The sequence below is a fragment of the Pinus tabuliformis genome, chromosome J, assembly GCF_031772625.1.
Source record: "Pinus tabuliformis cultivar Carrire ecotype Pingquan chromosome J, CPIR1, whole genome shotgun sequence".
Taxonomy (NCBI): Eukaryota; Viridiplantae; Streptophyta; class Pinopsida; order Pinales; family Pinaceae; genus Pinus; species Pinus tabuliformis.
This window is the reverse complement of record NC_142295.1, coordinates 778704262-778724623: the sequence shown is the minus strand read 5'-3', so window position 1 is coordinate 778724623 and position 20362 is coordinate 778704262. Positions and strand designations below refer to the sequence as shown.

Sequence of the window (20362 nt, the reverse complement as noted above, 5' to 3'; positions counted from 1 at the left end):
CAAAATCTCAAGGCTACGTGGGAGGAGCCAAGGTAAAAATTCCTTCCTCATACAATGGGAGGGGTATATATAGCCAAGGTTGATGCTTGACCCTTGTGACTATTGGACAACCCTCGTGATTGTTCAACTTCCCATGAATTTTCAACTGACGTGACTCTTTGACTACTTGTGTGCATCCATTGGAATTCATTTTACATTAAATTCAGTTACAATGGATATGGCCCATAGTGGTGATGTGGCCAAGATAGCTCATGACACAACGCGACATGACACTGCTGACATGTATTGCCTTACTATGGTGTCGATGTGAAGTTGCTGCACTGCTGAGTGATGGATGTAATCTTGGCGTGTTTTGTCTTCTCCTTCGCATGGCATAGTGCTATGGGGTCTTCAATGGTCTTGGTCTTGCATGATGGCTCAATGCATGTGTTCCTTTCACTTGTTTCTTTATATGCTTGGTATGTCCATCCAACTACAAACAAATCTTCTAGCATGTGTGCCCCTTCTTCATCTCATTCGTCATCTTGCCATGATCTATCAGTGTACCTATTCTGACAATTCACTCAGGATGGGATGAAATCAAATTCAAAACCTCCTAGTCTAGCATGATGCATTTTTATCATGTTCCGGGTGATTATCTTCCCATAGTGAGATTGTCTTATGGTAGCCATGTATCTGGGGTCTGTTTGTTCCATCCCAATTTGATTAGGGGAGCATCGGGCTGAGAGATCTCATGTATAATTGTAGAGTGCTCCTTGTCCCTCAAATAATAAAAAAAACCTCACAAACCCATCTGCGCTAATAGAGGCAAAGACACTGGCACCCCCTAGGCAATTTCGTATACCTCCTTGTCATGGGAAATCAACTGGGTGTCAACAATATTCTTATCGATGTCTCAAATGGTGAAGGTGGTATCGATCCTCTTTGGTTCCTATTCGTTTCAATCGAAGGAAGTGAGAGGGATGCAAAACTCACTATTCTTGTTATTGTTCAAGTGGCTCTTTTCCTCAACACAGATGTCAGAAATGTGCCATATGGAGAGATAGTCGGCTGAGGTGGCTAGGAGGTCTGGTTTTTGGCATTCTTTATCAGGTATGAACATCATCTTAGTGTTTGGGTACAGATGTTCAAACGAAAGGTTGGGGTCAGCCTTTATGTTTCCCCTGTCATTGTCCAACTAAATGATCTCCACTCTGTTGCTATAGTGCTAGTCCACCATACTCGCTATCCCTAGATGATACTTATTGTCTTTGTGAATGCTCTAGTTCATGTCATATATGTTCCATGGTGCCTCATATGCATAGATATCCGAACACTTGTGTTGCTCCAAATTTCTTAGATTTTTTGCTTTCTAGCTGCATTATCATGGCTAAGTATTATAATGAGTTTGTGTGCATTTATTAATAGTTTTGTGATGTGTATACAAACCTACAGATGCGTTTCACGCTAGGTAGGGTTTCCAAGAAACCCTTCATGCATGCTTTGTGTAATCATGGTTCACCAACACAATGGACCATTGATGGTGATTTTGGTGTGTGGGGAAGACATAGAATGATCTCTGTTAGAATATGAGGAGTGGCACTACCCCTACGGAGAGAGGGTGAGCCTCAAATAATCAGATTCCTTTGAATTATTCATGAATGTAGAACAAGAAAATACAAAAATATGATGACTGAAATGGGACTTCAAATCACATAAAACCTAGCCCCCTCCTAACTAGCACTCTCCCAATGACAGAGAGGCATATGCCATCATTGAAAAAAAAAAGATGCCACAACTTTGCATGAGATTGATTATCTCACAGTAAAGTATTGGTTACATATGTTTTAAACCCTTAAAACCATGATTCCCATAGATTCATAACCCGCTCTGATACCACTGATCCAAATCTTGGGGGACCAAGATCAGAGTAATTTCCACATCCGAAAAAGAGCAAAAGTAAACCAAACCAGAAAATAAATTAGGAATTAACCTTTTATTAGATAAAAAAAATGATTTTTTCAACTACATTGTGCTGTAAAATATGCCCTCTTACAAAAAGAGGCTCGTTATTTATAACCTTTTTTTAGTTACATTACTATGGGTAAATACCATGGGCAGATAATACCATGGGTGATTTATTTATAACCTTTAGTTAAATTACCATGGTTAAACATCATGGGTGAATTTCCATTTGGATCAATGACCGTGACGACACTTGTGTGACAATGCTTACAACTTTGTGTGTGAGTACGACAGATGTTTACATAGCAAAGGCAACCCAAAAAAACAAAGACAAACCTTCAAACTCACCAGAACAAGATCACAAGCATGACAAAACAATCAATATGCCAAAATATGACCTCTTGTCAAACAAGCAAAATGGGAAAAAGACTTCACAAGAGCTCATGGGGTGAGCTCAAGTGCTTGCAACCATCAAAGGAAAAACCAAGGAGGGCTCTGAAATTTGGATGTAAGCCAAAATTTTGGAGGGTGTTACAGTCACTACAAAACTTGGCGACACACCAGTTGAAAACCAACTTCTCAGTTTTGGTTCATTTTCAACGTAGGGACTTGGCCTTTTCGAGAGTATTGATTTTTTGTGCAGTTTACTTCGGCTTCCCCACTTGCCCCATGGACATACATAGTTCACCTTGTATCGAATCAGTTGAAGACAACACAAAATTCACCTAGATTATAGTGTTTCAAACCAGGAAGGGTAATTTGGCTTGCAAGCTTAAATTTTTGAGAGTATATCTTTTCATATTTGGTTTTTCTCCACTTCCAGCAGGCCTGGGTAGTACCCTAGCAGAGTCATGCAAGAACATAAACATTGCTCCACTATCAGCGAGCTTGGACAGTGCCCAACTGGAGTTTCTTTATTCACCTCTCAACGCAAGAAGCGTTTCTCTTCTTTTGTCTTTTTTATTTTTGAAAGAGGACTGTGCATAGACACTTATTTGTTCTTGGGGAGGAAGAGGGATATCAATTTATTGAGAGCAGAGGAGGTTGTTCCTTCAAAGAAGCATGTAAATGTCTCTGATTCAGGTTTTCTCATTTAGATTTTTCCCTCCTCCATTTCTACTAGTTGGATAAGCTTGAACACAGAGCAGAAAACTCTGTATAGGCATGAGGTTTCCCATACTGGACATGAGTTCATGGTTTGAACAAAAAATTCCTTACAAGTAGATCATTTTTTCCGTCAAGACATCATCAGCCAAACGTTACAAACTAGCACAAATAATACGGACATAGGACTGGCCAAGCGTTGCAGTGTGACAAGCCTCTTTGAAATTCAGCCAGAACGTAGTGTGAGACAAAAATTATTTACAAAAAAAAGAAACAAAACATCAAATTAAAGCAAAATAGCAAAGAAAACAACAAAAAAATAAAGCAAATAAAAATAGCAAAGCAAATAACAGAACAACAATGAAAGGACTATGTACACAATGCGGGGTGTGGCCCCAGATCATTGAAAATAATATGTTAATTCTTGGCCATTAATAGGGAGAGTGTCAATCTTCCCGTCAAGTGATTCTAGATGATATGTGTGTTGGCCAAGATTATCGTGAATAGTGAATGGGCCAATCCACAGGGACTGAAACTTTGTGTGTTTTCCTTTGTCTTAGTTGGGTTTATCCCACTTTAAGACTAAGTCACCCACATTGAAGTTGGTACTCGCTATATAATTTCTATTGAACCATCTCTTGATATGGTTCGGGTGAAGTGTAAAATTTTATTTTTCTTTCACCCTTTTTTCCTATATCTTGTCCAATGTGTCCATCCTACGCTGAACTAATAGACAGGATTTCCCTTGAGATTCTTTGGACAACTGGAGAGTAGGAAAGTAGATGTTCGGTGGGAGGATGGCTTCCTTTCCATATACCAAGAAGTAGGGGGAAGTATTTAGAGAGGGATTAAGTGTGACTTGGTCAGTCCATAGAGCATTCGCTAGATCGGAGTGGCAGTTTCATTATTCAGAGTAAATGGTATTTTTTATGATGCAGTAAGGTTTTTGTTTGTGAACTCAGCAAGACCATTTCCCTCTGAGTAGTAGTTATCATAATGCTTTAACATAATACCAATTTGCAATGCAAACTCATAAATATTTAACGAAGAAAAGTATGTTGCATTGTAAAATAAAAGTGATATAGTAATGCTAAACCTATAAATGATGTTCTTCTTTAGGAAGCTGATGACTTCCTAGTCATTCACTTGCTTCAACAGAACTACTTCTGTCCACCACGTAAAATAATCTGTATAAGTTAAGATGTAGCGGTGTTGTTTTGATGAATGTGGGAAAACATCCCTACTGATTTCCAAGCCCCACTATTGGAATGGTTCGTCTACTAAAATAGGCTATAGTGGGGCTGATGACCTTTGTTTTCTACCAACACATCTCTGACAGACCAAACACTTGCAGGCATAGGCATGTGCATCTTTGAATAATGTAGGTTAGTAGAAACTGGCCCGCATGACCTTGTGCACTATTGTGTTTCCCACGAAATGACCCCTGACTGGTCCATCATGGAGATCACATAACACCCTTTTTGAATCCTATGCATCCACGCACCTAAGAAAAATGTCATTGTGGCGGTTTCTGTAAATCACTCCATGCACCAACTAGTAAGATAGATGTTTTTGTCACAGTTCCCTCTTCTTCCACACAGAGAAATGAGAGGGCATGGTGCCATGCTCAAGGTGTTGGTGCACGTCTGTGTACCAATATTTTCCATGTGAAATGGGGGGGGGGGGGGGGGGGGTTCGCTCAACATTATACATTTAAATTTCTTCCTCCCAGACGGAGAGCTCTTCTTCTTCCTCTTGTGCATCCACTACTTTTGCTTCCCTTGATGGTGTGAACTAGATTTATGTCAAGATCATACTCTTGTAGTCTTGTCATCCAGTTCACTCTTCTCTCACTGAGCTCTTGCTGAACAAGTAGTGATCTGACTGCTTGGTAAGGTACAAAGACAATGCAATGATTTTTCAAGAGGTAGGGTTTGAAGTGTTTAACTGCCTTGCATACTGCATATGATTTTTTGAACATGGCGGGATAGTTTAGTTCAGGTCCTTGCAAGCTCGCGCTCATGAAAGAGATGGGTCATTTGTTGTTCAGCTCGTCTTTCTGAGTGAGCATAACAAGAAGAGAAGTGTTGGAAGAAAACATGTAGCGAAAGAAATCCTTGTTAAAGTTTGGGTTGTACAATGCAAATGCCTCTTTTATAGCTTTCTTGATCTGGGTGAATGCTTCCTTTTCCTTTTTCCCCAACTGTACAATTCATCCTTCTTGGTCATCCCTTGAATGGGTTTGACAATCTGTGCATAATCAGAGGTGATCATTTTGAGGAAGTTGATGTTTGCCAGGAAGGACTACATAGCTTTCTTGTTTACAGGGTAAGGAATCTGCATGATGGTTTGAACTCTATCTAGATCTACCTTGATCCCACTCTTAGCAATGATGTGCCTAAGGTGGTTACCCTCGGACACTACGAAGAATCTCTTATTTGGATTCAAGGATATCCTATACTTCCAACATCACTCAAATATCTTCTTAAGATGGTGGAGATGGTTTGACCATTGTCTAGAGAAGACTATCACATCGTCGAGGTAGAACACTATGCTCTATTTAATGAGCCCATGAAAAGCAATGTCCATTGTGCTCTGAAATGTAGCTCCATTTACCAACCCAAACTACATTCTACGGTAAGAGAATGTACCCCACTTGGTACGAAATGTGGTCTTAAGTCTATTAGGCACTGTCTTGAACCTCAGAATTACCTTCCCCTTGACATTTGTTCTCACATTTTTCTCTTGATTTCTCACAAGAGTACAAATCCAACCAATGATAAATGCTAGATTTTGTCTTAGGAAAGCATTAAAATGATCACCATATTATATTTTCATGTTCTTGCTATTTTAATAGATTTTTGCAAATTAGCTACAAAACTTAGCCTATTTTATAGCTGTGGGTTACATAGCTACTCTCATGGTTTGGCAGGTTACAAGGGTCAAATGAAGAGCTGGGCCACATGGGCATCTCCAGAATAATCTCCACATGGATTCTATCCAAATGACCCAGTCCAGATCGACATAAAAGCATGTCTAAAGTCATGGTCAAAGATGGAGTCAAAGATGTTATCTAGTAGCAGTAGGACTCTTGATTTTCACTTTCATAGTTAATCAAGAGTCTAATAGTTCTGTTGAAGAGTTAATGCAGATTAAGCCACTTGTAGCTGATTAGAAGTGTAGGAGTTAATGAAGATCAAGCCACCTGTAGCTAATCAGAAGTTTAACAATCTCATTTCAATTCAAACTAAGCCACTTGTAGCATGTCTTCTTATAAATAGTCATGATAGATTTGGATCAAGCCACCTGTAACAAGATTTTCTCTTAGACAATTATGTTGTTTTTCTATAAATATCGGTTAAATGAGACCGAGAAGTAGTTAGAAGCTAGAAGGGATTATAGGCTTTTGTTAAAAATACTGTTCAGACTTCGTTTTGTTGATAATACCAATTTTGTTTTGTCAATGGTGGTTTAAAAGTGCATCTGTAATTAGTTGTTATCCAGCCACATTAGTTGCAGAGGGCCCCTACACTGAATGAGGTTTTTCACTTCTTGTTTTCATTTTAATTTCTATTACTCTATTTTCTACAAGTTTATTTTCTTTAGTTCTTATTTCATTTCAGTTTGTGACCAATAGTGTAAGGATAAAAATCACAACTATGAAAGTCTTATTCTTTTGACATATTTTATGAGAAATGATTGAATGAAAAATGAAGTAATGAGAATACACAATTGCTTAGCTTCTTACTATTTTGATTACTCATTTTCTTAGCACGAAACTATCAATTAGATGTATTAATAGATGTTATCAAAACCATTTCGAAATGATGACAATTCTAACTTAATTGGTTGAATATCTAATTCATGTAGTGATAGAGCTTACTCATCACATTGTTAGTTTTACAAACGGTCATCTTTTCTTTTCTGTTTTCAGGTCATTACTTAGTTGCATCACTTGACATCCCAAAAAATCATTTCAAGGAGGTTGATTCTATCATGTTCCAAAATTGAATGGTTGAATGGCTAAATGAATGCAATTATTGAATTACCTTTTTCATCAGTATTACTTTTGGTTTTAAGAATTAGATCCATGGATTAAGACTAAATGGTAGATAAGATAGATGCTATGTTTCTCTTATTAGGTCTTAGCAAGTTAAAAATGATTCTTGGTCCATTTTTAGGAGATTAAACTAACTTAGGAACCTATCCTTCATTTAAAAACTCATTAGGTCCATGTAAATCTCTCATAGATTGTATATTCTTAGACATAAAGGAACAAAAAACCCAAAGCAAACATAAAAATACAAAACAGCGAAGTAAAAGAAAAGTTAACTAAGCAAATATAGTGCACCACACTTCATCAGTCTACAAACCTCAGTTGATAATTCAGGCAAGCAATTTAGGACACTAAATTGACTAAACATTTTGGCGTCGTTGCCGGGGAAGTGTAATTAGGTAACCTTATCTCTTACATTCAAAAAAAAAATCGATATGCGGAGAGAAAGAGACTCTAGGGGTAGTTTTATAGCTAGAGGCAGAAGTTCAATTCCTATGACACCACCTACTCCACCAAGACTCAGAAGAGATACACCTCCATCTCAAGCTCATATTCCTAGCCATAGACCTCCTGAAGTCCTAAGGTCAGAAATTCAATCAAGAGGATATCCTACTTCATCTATTGAGGCAATCCTAGAGGAGGAAAATCTTGGATCTCCAATAGGAGTAGCCTTTTTCACCTCCACAGGGGAATATATTTTAGTTGAAGAATTAAGAATACCTAGTGGAGAAGAAGAAGTAGAACCTCTCTTCCACATACCATTAATAGAGGAACTAGAGGAAGAGTAACTAACCTTGCAGATTGAATCTTATATTGACTCTGAAGAAAATATAATGGCAGAAGAAGGAGAGGACGGAGAATTCTCATTGTTTTGAGGAGGAGGAGGTAGAGGAAGAGGTGAAGGAAATAATGGAGAAGGCAGAGGAAATAATGGAAGAGGTAGAGGAAATAGGGAAGTTGATAATTCTTTTGGATTCCCTATAGTTGATGAAGAAACAGATGCCACAATGAAAAATATTTCACCTTCTGTCCTCCCAAATTTTCATGGATTAAAAAGTGAAGACCCTGAAACCTTCTTATTTGAATTTGAAGTCTTGTGGAGAACTTATGATTATTTACAAGACTCTCAAGAACTCAAATTATTCCCTTCAACGTTGAAAGGAGATGCTTTAAAATGGTTCATGGGATTGGTCACTCAGTCCATTAGAACATGGAATGACATAAAGAAAGTGTTTTTGGACAGGTATTTGGATTATTGCATGCCTATCAATCACAAGGATGAAGTGTTCAAAATGATGCAAAGAGAGGATGAAAATTTAGAGGATTTAATTGAGAGATTCAACTATAACTTCAAAAGAGAAAAAATGGATAACTTATATCATGATACTTTAAAAGATCTTTTATTAAAAGCCATTAGAGATGAGTGGATAGATATCCTTAACATGATGGGGAAGGGAGATATCTCTCAACTCCCATTAAGTGACATTGGAGAATTATGTTTTCATCTCTCAAGAGGAAAATCAAAAACTGGGAAAGGTCCAAGAGATCCTTCTCTTGTTATGGTGAATAAATCTGCAACTGGATCAGTGAGTACGACCGAAATTGGAAACATGCTTGATGAATTTAAAGCAGATATTCTAAGGAACCTTAGTGAACAGATATACACCCTTAAGTTACAAAACAAGCAGAAAACCGAGACTGATGCTCTGGCTATTTTCTATCCCAAATGCAGAAAGAAGCATGCTTTAAGAGAATGCCCTTTAGATGCAAAAGTCATACATACTTGTGTGATTTGTTTACAAAACCATGAGACCAAAAGTTGTCCTTCAATCCCTGGTCTTAAGACTATTTTTCAAGAGGAAACAATTTAAAATCCAATAGAGTCTCTTTGCTTTGTCTCTAGAAGACCTTGCCAAGGGCAACAAAATCAGGGTTTTAACAACCAAATGTATATGCAGCCCCGTCCAAATTGGAATTCTTGGCAACAATCTTGGCCTCAATCTCAATCTCAAACTCAACCTTAGGCTCAAGGAATGCAGAATCCTTATGGAATATTCTCTCCATACTATCAATATCCTCCATCATATCCAAACTATCCTCCATAATAAATTCCTCAACAAAATCAACAACCCCAACTTCAAAACCAAAACCCTCAACTTTCACTGCCATTTCCACAAAGACCAAATCAGTTACCTACCCAACCATTGCCTAACCCGAATAATAAAAATCCTCAGAATACCTATATGGTGGAAGGACAACAATTTCCAACTTACATGATCACTCCATTAGGTCTCAATGATGTCCAATTGAGATCTGGTAGGATATTAGAAAAGAAAAAGCCTTCTGTGGTTATTCAAGAACAAGACAATTTTGAGGAAAATTCTCTACAGCAAAATAAAAGTTTTGAAGGAACATCTCCTTAAAACCAGAATACTAAAAATGAAAAATAGAAAGAACCAATAAAATCAACTCCTATCATAGAATAGCAACTAATATCCACTTCTACACCTCCCTTTCCATAAAGATTACAAGTTGATAGAGGGGTAGAAAAGCATATTATGTTGCCTAATTATGATTTTCTAGATGAATTGAAAAATTTCTGTATGAAAATCCCTTTTTTACAAGCCATTAAGGAGATTCCAATTCTAGATAAAACAATTAAAGAGTTGAGCATGAAGAAACTAGGAAGAAAAACAAAAGAAGTAAAAAGAATTTAGCTAGCAGGAAAAGTAGCAGACATAATGATGGGAAAAATTGCCATACAAAAATATGTAGATCCAAGAAGTCTAGTTGTAAAAGCACATATCAATGGAGTTGAAATCCCAAATACACTGATTGAATTAGGAGCAACAATAAACATCATGAGAAAACAAACCATGGAACAGCTCAAACTTCCCAATCTTCTTTATACACCTACATTACTGCAATTGGCAGATAGATCTGTAATCAAACCAGATGGTGTGTTAGAAGACATTTTAGTATCCTTAGACTCTTGGGAATGCCCTGTTAATTTTATGATCCTAACCCCAAAGAGAAATCTAGGAGGACATCCACTTATATTAGGAATACCTTGGCTGGCTACAGCTGATGCTTTCATTAGCTATAGATTTGGTGATATGTATATCTCTAATGGTAATTCAACTAATAAATTCACTTTATATCCTCTAGCGAGAGCATTCACAGAGATAGATGACAAAGAATGGAATGATTATGAAAATGATATTCAGCCTCTCTTTACTATTTCAACCATTAGTGAAGATAGTCAAATCTTAAATACAATGGACAAATTTTGAACCATCTCTAGAATATGAACATGATCAGTTTCAAGAAAAATCTAATATTGAATATTTGTCATCTAGGCAGATGTCTCTTTATTCTATGGAAGAATTTGGTAGCTCTACAGTTGAAATCTTTCCAGGGAAAAAATTGAACATAAACAATAACTTGGAAAAATTACAACAGGAAAAGCTAATCAAAACTTTACAACAACATTCTTCTGCATATGCATGGGAATACACTGACATTAAAGGAATTAGTCCTAATACTTGTATACATCACATCTACACGAAGGAAAATTGTAAACCTATCAGACAACCTCAAAGAAGGATGAATCCAAATCTTAGGGAAATTGTGAAGGAAGAGTTGCAAAAATTACTAAATGTAAATTTTATTTACCCAATTTTAGATAGCTAGTGGGTTTCTCCTCTAGTGATTGTGCCTAAAAAGAATGGTAAATGGAGGGTATGTATTGATTATTTAGAATTGAATTAGCTACCCTGAAAGATCATTTTCCTTTTCCCTTTATAGATAAAGTATTAGATACATTAGCAATTAAGAAATAATTCTCATTCTCGGATGGTTTTAGTGGTTACAATCAGATTCAGGTAGCACCTAAAGATCAAGATAAAACCACATTCACCTGCCCATGGGGAACTTATGCCTACCAAGTACTCCCTTTTGGATTATGCAATGCAACTGGAACATTGCAAAGAGCAGTACCATGAATTTTTTTTGATTTGATACATGATTGTGTAGAGGTATATATGGATGACTTTACAGTTTATGGGAATAAATTGAGGAAGCATTAGAAAATTTGGAAAAAGTTCTTAAAATATGTAAGGAAGAAAACCTTTCACTAAGTCATGAAAAATATTTTATGATGTTTATAGAAGGGATTGTCTTAGGACATCACATTTCAGGAGATGGAATTAAGGTTGATAAGTCTAAAGTTGAAGTCATCTCTAAATTATCAATTCCAAATTGTCAAAAGGATGTCAAAAGTTTTCTAGGATTCATAGTGTATTATAGAAGGTTTATAGAAAATTTCACTAAAATGGCATCACCACTCTTCAAATTTCTCACCAAAGATTGTGAATTCAATTGGAATCCTAACTGTGAGTTGACATTTGAGACTTTGAAAGCAAAAATTTCTGAGGCACCCATCTTAAGAGGTCCAAATTGAAAACTACCTTTTCATATTTCAATAGATGCTTCAGATACAACTCTGGGAGCTATATTAGGAAAAAAATATTTGATCCCTTATGCCATCTACTACACAAGCAAGAATTTGACTCCCGCTGAGTTAAATTACACTGTAACTGAAAAGGAATTCTTAGTTGTTGTTCATGCTATCAACAAGTTCATACATTATATAATAGGCTATGAAACCTTTGTTCATATAGATCACTCTGCAATTAGATACTTAATGAATAAACTGATTACTAATGGCAGAGTTACAAGATGGTTATTACTCCTGCAAGAGTTCAACATCACTATTTTAGATAGACTTGGAAAACAAATACAGTTGCTGATTTCTTGTCTAGAAATCAAAATACCAAAGATAACACTCCAGTTGAAGATAAAGTTCCTAATGAATATCTTTTTGCAGTAAGTAGTCAAACCTCTTGGTTTGCATATATTGCTAATTACTTAGTCACAGGAAAATTACCTTCACATCTATTTCCTAAGGAGAAAAGAAAACTCATTCAAACAAGTGCAAATTACTCATGGATTACTAATGAATTGTATAAAACAAGTCCAGATCTCATGATCAGAAGATGTGTTCGAGAAGATGAAATGCTTGAAATTCTTAAGGCATGCCATGATGAAACTTGTGGTGGACACTTTGCTGACAAGAGGACAACCTATAAAATCATTCATTTAGGATATTATTGGTCCTCCATATTCATAGATGCCAAAGAGTATGTCAAAAGGTGTGATAGTTGTCAAAGGGTAGGGGAACCTTCTCCTTCACATGAAATGCCACTACAAACTCAGGTTCTCATTGAACCTTTTGAAAAATGGGCCTCTAATTTTGTTGGACCAATTAATCCTCCATCTAAACAAAAGAAGTATATTTTGGTATGCACTGATTATGTTACCCAATGGGTAGAAGCTAAAACATTACCTTATGTGATTTGAAAATGAGATCTTAAATCAATATTATTGTATTATAGACTCATGTGTAGGAATGCCTATATTACTTAGTGAAACGAATCGAAAAGATTGTGAATAATATAGACAATGAGTAGTTAGAAAACATAACAGACACACATCAACACAACAAATAATCAAGGAGTTCACCAGACTTCCTGGCTATGTCTCCTAGTCTAGCTTTCAGTGTTGACCTCTATATTAAGTCTTTAAGAACACTATTACAAGAGTGAGCTCAAAAACAGATTCTCAACTATAGTGACATCAAAGAGGGATCTGCTCGAAAACCTCGAGTCTAAAAGAGTGCATAGACTCTCCCTCTATCCTGTTCCTCTATTCAATCTTCCTCAATTTGACTGAATAACTGTCTTTTTGTGACTATCTTCCACTGACCTCCCTTTTTTGCGACCATTGCATGGCTTTTAAGCCTATTGATGCTACCGGTTTGCATTCCCTTTTGGGCTCTCTAGCTCTCGGCCGCTATCCATTCGAATCCCTGTTGAGCGTTAAACAATCATTGCGAAAACGCTCTAAGGTACGGTGGCCACCTGTTTTCAAATGGAAAGGACCAGCACGGGTGAAAATCCCGATAGAATCACTTCTCTGTTTACACAGAGAAATACACATAAATGCATAGGAAAAATGCTTATTAGCCAGCTTATAATTTCATACAGTCGCACCTATAAACCCCATCGGGTCCACCTTGATCGCAATCACAATTCGCATCGGCTACGGGTCAAACATCAATACATGGGAAAATACAAAGAAGTCTGCAAAAAACGGACTTCAAATATATTTAAATCTAACCTATAATCCTTATCGGGTCTGGTTCTATCGCATGTTGCATATTGCAGGTCTTTGTGTTGTTTCCAGTCCACTCAACGATCGCCGATCATCGATATCGACGTATCACATATCGACCCTTTATATTTCCATGGGCCATGGTCCATTCCCATATATTGTTGCGATGTGATATTGCGATGCGACCTCCGCCGTTGATCTGCAATCTTCAATCTAACGATTGACGATCATTTCGGGTGGCCCACTTGCACAGAGATTACCCGCCTGAAAAAGTGGTTTTCTCTCTCCTGTGGTGTGCGACGTGTCTACTAGTGTATGTAATCGGGTAGAGCCTCTCTAATACTACTTACCGCCTGAAGGCTGCCCAAAATACCGCTTACCACGAAACTCAATCCTTCGTTGTTTTATTTCATAACTCCTTCGGGTTCGCTAAAAGCCCTCTGCCTATGTTAAGTCATCCCTTTAGTTTATTACGATGCGATATTGATCATTTATCCCCACCTTTGATCTGTGCACTCGATCCATGGTCCATGTCATATCGCTAACCACAATCGAAATTCCCTTACGGCTGAGGCCTGAACACAATGATTGCTTTCTCCCAATGCTATATTGCCGATTCAATCTAGGCCGTTGATAAGCATGATCCGACGGCTCCTGTGCAGTGCCATTTGAACCTATGCTTAACTATGTTTCCACCAATTCTTAGTATTTTTTCCATGCGATAGTGTTTTCCGATATTTGAAGACTTAGAGGTTTAGAGGGTTTAAGATCCATTTCAGATCATTTTTCTAATGAGAAATCTATAGTTAATTTTATTTTTGAGGACATCTTAACTCGTTTCGGAGTTCCAAGAGAAATAGTGACAGATCAAGGATCTCAATTTACATCTAAAATGGTGGAAAGACTTGTGGAAGAATACAAGATAAAACATAGGAATTATACTCCTTACCATCCACAAGCAAACGGTTAAGTTGAATCTACCAATAAGGTGATTGAAGGAATTCTCACTAACACTATGCATCTACACAAAAGAGATTGGGCAGAAAGGCTTCCTAAAGCCTTATGGGCCTACAAAACTACATGGAGGAACAAAACATGACATACTCCCTATGAGCTTGTTTATGGGAAGCAAGTCCTATTCCTTATAGATTTTCAAATCAGAACCTTCAAGATGGTAGTCCAATTGGGACTGGATTTATTAGAATCACAGAAACATAGATTGGAGCAACTCAATGAGCTTGGTGAAATCATGAAGATGTAGTTCAAAGAACCAGTTTAGTCCAACATCAAAGGGCTAAATGGCATGATAAGTATATCAAGGAGAAGAAGTTTCAATCAGGAGATTGGGCACTTTTGTTTGATTCAAAATTCAAAGATTTTCAATTGAAGTTTCAGACTCATTGGCTTGGGCCATATTAGATTGAAGAAGTCTTTAATAATGGAGTACTGAGAATAAGGACAATAGATGAGAGAAAGGTACCTCTTCTTGTAAATGGTCATCGGTTAAAGATATATCATAAGCCAATTTCAAGGGAGGATTTTGTCAGAATTTTCCAAGATAACACTGAGATGAAGTTGGTGAAGAAGAATTCTTCTTCTCCACTAACTTAGTTTTCCTGTATATAAATATATAAGAAATAAAAAAATAGAAAAATATAAATAAGATGTATAAGTCTGAAAACCAATTGTTCATTGTCTTACTTATACAGGAAATACAGGGTGAAAATCAGAGATTTCTGACATCCTATACTTCCTATTTTCTTTCTGTAATAAGTAGTGACATAAATCTACATTCATTAGCAATGCCTAATCTGCAAATTTATTTCATCTCACTTCACTTTCATTCCCTTTCATTGTTATATTCCATTTTCCTTTCATTACAGTCCATTTTTATTTTATTTCACATCCATGTTCCATAGCCATATTTCATGTTTATCATGTTCTGTAGCCAAATCCATTCCACAGCCAATTTGATTCTGCAACCATATCTCATTCCACGGCTCTGTTCTAAATAAATGTTGATTGCAAGGAACTGAAGAATATTTTGAGGACTAATATGCTAAGAAGGGTACCTGTGGATCAACGTCAAAGAAAACAACAAACATAGAGGTTAATTTCCAAGAGTTGAAAGTGCAAAAATTTATTTTAAAATAGCAAGGTTAGAACAAAGAGTATGTATAATATGGGCATTCATATGTTTCCATGACAAATCATCATTTGATTTGACTGCAATCTCTATCGTACTGCATATCCGCCACACCATCCATATTCTGTCACATAACAGTCCATAATTATCTCCCTCATTGTTCTTAACGGTCATGACTACGACGTGACATATGTCCACGTCTCTCCAAAACCTTTTACTTATTTCATGCAAACCTGTAGTCCTTTTCACCATACTTGCAGTCAATGCATTTCATAAACCAGGAAGGGTAATTCTGAAGGTTAAGGAATTTTGCAAAGCAGAAAGCATGGGAGTCATTGTCAGGTCAGAACCGGTAGGAGAAAAGTATATGGAAGGATAACCATACCTCAAGGAGATGTTGCAGAAAGCTGGATGGCTCAAATTCATCGAAAAATTTGATGGTTTTAACAAATAGATCACAAAATATTTTGCTAGATCTTTTGATGGTACAGAGGTAGAAATTGGAGATATTAAGTGTGCAGTAATAGAGTTGTTCATAACAGAGGATGCAGAACTTCCAAGAGATGGTGAAAGATGATTCAAAAACAAGGAATTCCACAGTGAATGATGGAAAGTAATCCTCAGGAGCCCAGGTATGGATGTCTTTGTTTTTAGAAAATAAATTCCCATTTTAGCTCTTAAAAATAAATGGAGGAGTATGCTTTTGATATTACATAAATTTATCACCTGTGAGGGGATATTCAGGTGCATGTATGTCTACCATATACGTTTACTAATGAATTTCCTAGAAAATGGAGAAATCAATCTTCCTTTCTTCCTGCTAAATAGATTAAGAAGGATGACGTCAAATGTGCAAAATAAAATATAGTTCATAGACACAACCATGTACCATCATGGGTTGATAAAGATACTGATTGGTTTTCTTTTAAAATGCATAGGAGATACCTGGGAGGATTTCCTCATTAGAAATCATTTTCAAGAAGCACCAGAGTCACCCAATGAAGGCAACGTTAGAAAAAGAAGAATAAAGGAGATTGGTGCAACCATTAAAGACATACCTAAGTCTTCATCACAGAAAGATGATGAAAAGTTAATATTTGAAGAACTGACCGAAATCAGAAAACAAATCAGAGCAAGAGGAAAGATAAGAAAAGAGAAAAAGGTCTCAGAGAAAGAGAATGTAAGTCATCCACAACCTAGAAGAAGCTCTAGACTCTGAGGGTTGGCAAATAAAACACCGTTAAAATGGGACAGAGCTCATAAATTTAGAAGAGGAAACCCCAAAAACTTCTCTTGTTAAGCTCTCTTCTGCACATAGTCCTCAAAATTCTCCTGACCATCATTTTGAAGGTAGCCCAAGAAGAAGATTTCCAGGCATAGACCCAGTACAACAAAAAATATATGATTATATAGAATCAATGGAGAAGAAAAGTGCCTTAATGAATACAGAACCCTCTGTCAATCCACAAGAACCTCTAATTGACTCTCTCAAACATGAAATTTATGAATTAGAGATATTAAACAGACATATCAAAAAGGAGAATGAAGCCTTGAAGGAACAAAGTAAATTGGACAAGACTATTCATGATAATACCATTCTACATCTAGGATTGTGGTATAAGAAAAATAGGAAGTTGAAAAGAAAGAATAGAAGTCTGAACAGAACAGTCATCAACCTCAAATACATGCTTCTTATGAAGAAACCCAGAATGACAGTCACTTCAAAGAAGAGAAAGAGAAGAAAATTGGATGTACTAGTAGAAGTGTCTGAGCAAATGCATTAGAGAAGAAGAACTCACATTTTTGGCAAATTTCATGAGGACATGCAATGATTTTGCAGTGGCGGTATGTTGAACCTCAAAATTACCTTCCCCTTGACATTTGTTCTCACCTTTTTCTCTTGATTTCTCACAAGACTATAGATCCAATCAATGATAAATGCTATATTTTGTCTTAGGAAAGCATTAAAATGATCACCATATTATACTTTCATGTTCTTTCTATTTTAATAGATTTTTGCTAATTAGCTAGAGAATGTGGCCTATTTTGCAGCTAACTGTGGGTTCCGTAGCTACTCTCATGGTTTGGTAGGTTACAAGTGCCAAATGAAGAACTGGGCCACATGGACATCTCCAAAATCATCTCCACATGGATTCTATCCTACTGACTCGGTCCAGATCAACAGAAAAGCATGCCTAAAGTCATGGTCAAAGATGGAGTCAAATACGATATCTAATAGTAGTAGGACTCTTGATTTTCTCTTTCGTAGCTAATCAAGAGTCTAACAATTCCGTTGAAGAGTTAATGTGGATTAAGCCACTTGTAGCTGATCATAAGTGGAGGAGTTAATGTAGATCAGGCCACCTGTAGCTGATCAGAAGTTTAACAGTCTCATTACAATTCAAATTAAGCCACTTGTAGCATGTATTCTTATAAATAGTCATGAAAGATTTAGATCAAGCCACCTGTAACAAGATTTTCTCTTAGACAGTTGTTTTTCTATAAATATCGGTTAAATGATATCGAGAAGTAGTTAGAAGCTAGAAGGGATTACAGGCTTTTGTTAAAAACCCTATTCAGACTTCGTTTTGTTGATAATAGAAACTTTATTTTGTCAATGGTGGTTTAAAAGTGCATATTTAATTAGTTGTTATCTAGCCACGTCAGTTGCAGAGGGCCCCTGCACTGAAGGAGGTTTCTCACTTGTTGTTTTTATTTTAATTTCTATTACTATGTTCTCTACAAGTTTGTTTTCTCTAGTTTTTGTTTCATTTTAGTTTGTAACCAATAGTGTAAGGATAAAAATCACAACTGTGCACGTCTTATTCTTCTGAGATATTGTATGAGAAATTTTTGAATGAAAAATGAAGTAATGAGAATACACAGTTTCTTAGCTTCTTACTGTTTTGATTACTCACTTTCTTAGCATAGAACTATCAATTAGTTTTATTAATAGATGTTGTCAAAACGATTTTGAAATGATGACAATTCTAACTTAATTGGTTGAATATCTAATTCATGCAGTGATTGAGCTTACTCAGCACATTGTTAGTTTTAGAAACTGTCATCTTCTCTTCTCTATTCTCAGGTAATTACTTAGTTGCATCACTTGACATTCCAAAAAATAATCTCAAGGAGATTGATTCTATTATGTTCCAAAATTGAATGGTTGAATGGATAAATGAATGCAATTATTTAATTACCTTTTACATCAGTATTAATTTTGGTTTTAAGAATTAGATCCATGGATTAGGACTAAATGGTATATAAGATAGATGCTCTATTTCTCTTATTAGGTCTTAGCTAGTTAAAAATGATTCTTGGTCCATTTTTAGGAGATTATACTAACCTAGGAACCTATCCTTCCTTTAAAAACTCATTAGATCCATGTAAATCTCTCATAGATTGTATATTCTTAGACATCAAAGAACAAAAACCCCCAAACAAACATAAAAATACAAAACAACGAAGTAAGAGAAAATTTAACTAAGGACATATAGTGCACCACACTTCATTTGTCTACAAACCTCGGCTGATAATTCATGCAAGCAATTTAGGACACTAAATTGACTAAACCTCTGCTACCAAAACCTAATTGTATCGTGAGAAACAGTCTGGAAAATAAAACATCTCTACCAAAGATATTGTCTGCAATATGTGTTCCATCGACGACACTGGGTAGTTATATTTGTTTGAGGCACGGTTAAGATTTCAGAAATAAATGCACAAGTGGATCTCCCTGGACTTCTTTCTAACATGGACTAAATTTGGGACCCGCATGGAATGACGAACCTTGTAAATGATCTGAGCATCCAACAACTTAGTCAATTATTTCTTTATGAGGGGCTCAAGTGATGGATGCACTTTCCTTAGGTTTTGTTGAAAAGACCCGACCCCTTCCTTGATTGAAATGATGTGCTGAATTATTCACATGTCATATGTTTTCAAGTTATTGTACATCCATGTGAACACATCATGGTACTGTCTTAAAAGGAAGAAAAAATATTTTCTCTCTTGTGGTGTGCAACATGTACTAAGATTCACAAACTTCAGATCTTTTCCTGTTACCATATTGACCTGTTTGTACAACATTGTTGAACTATGGGTTTTGGCATTCGTGGGCCCTTGAAAGTAGTTCTGCAAGTCATATAGCTTCTCAAGTGATACCATACCCTTGGGGAGGAGGTTTCCTTTACTTTCATCAGTTGTGTCTTGCAGCGACTGCTCGCGCTCATCTTCTTCTATTGTTGCATCCTTGAAGACATCAACATTAGCCATGAAATGTAGTATCTATGGGTTATCATAAAAAATACGTAAATTAGTGATGCTATCCGAGACAAATGGTTTATGCAAAATTTTAAGAGAAAATCTATCCCTTCATGGTGACATCCTAGTAGCTACATTCTCCAAATAATCTATAGTTGCATTACGCATTCTTGGTACAAAAATAATGTTGAAAGTTTGGAAGTTAGAGATAAGTCGTCATACCTCTTATTGATAACTCTTAAGACAGGGTGGCACATAGTGTATAGTGTTACGTACCTGACACGCCATAATTTGTGAGTCACCTACCACTTTTAGCACAAAAATGTTGAGGCTAATTGATTTTTGTATGCGCAAGACGAGTGCTTCATACTCAGCGGTGTTGTTCATGCACTCGAACTCCAAGCAACTAGAGACCAAGTGTTTCCTTTGCAACAATTCTGTCAAGACACAACTGGCTCTAGAGCCCTCCTGTGTCTTAGATCCGTCAAAGTATAAAGTCCACATATTATTTGTGAAAGGATGGCTTGCCACAATAGTACTACTATCTCTGCTGCTACTATTATTACAATGTATTGTACAAGTTTCATTTTCGCTAGTTTGGCAAGGGAGGA

At 36.5% G+C, this 20362-nt stretch overlaps 1 pseudogene; it reads right to left on the bottom strand.

Annotated features, from left to right (window-relative positions):
- Positions 1-563: 563 nt before the first annotated feature.
- LOC149229032 (WD repeat-containing protein LWD1 pseudogene) lies at positions 564-20039 on the bottom strand (annotated as a pseudogene).
- Positions 20040-20362: the final 323 nt, after the last annotated feature.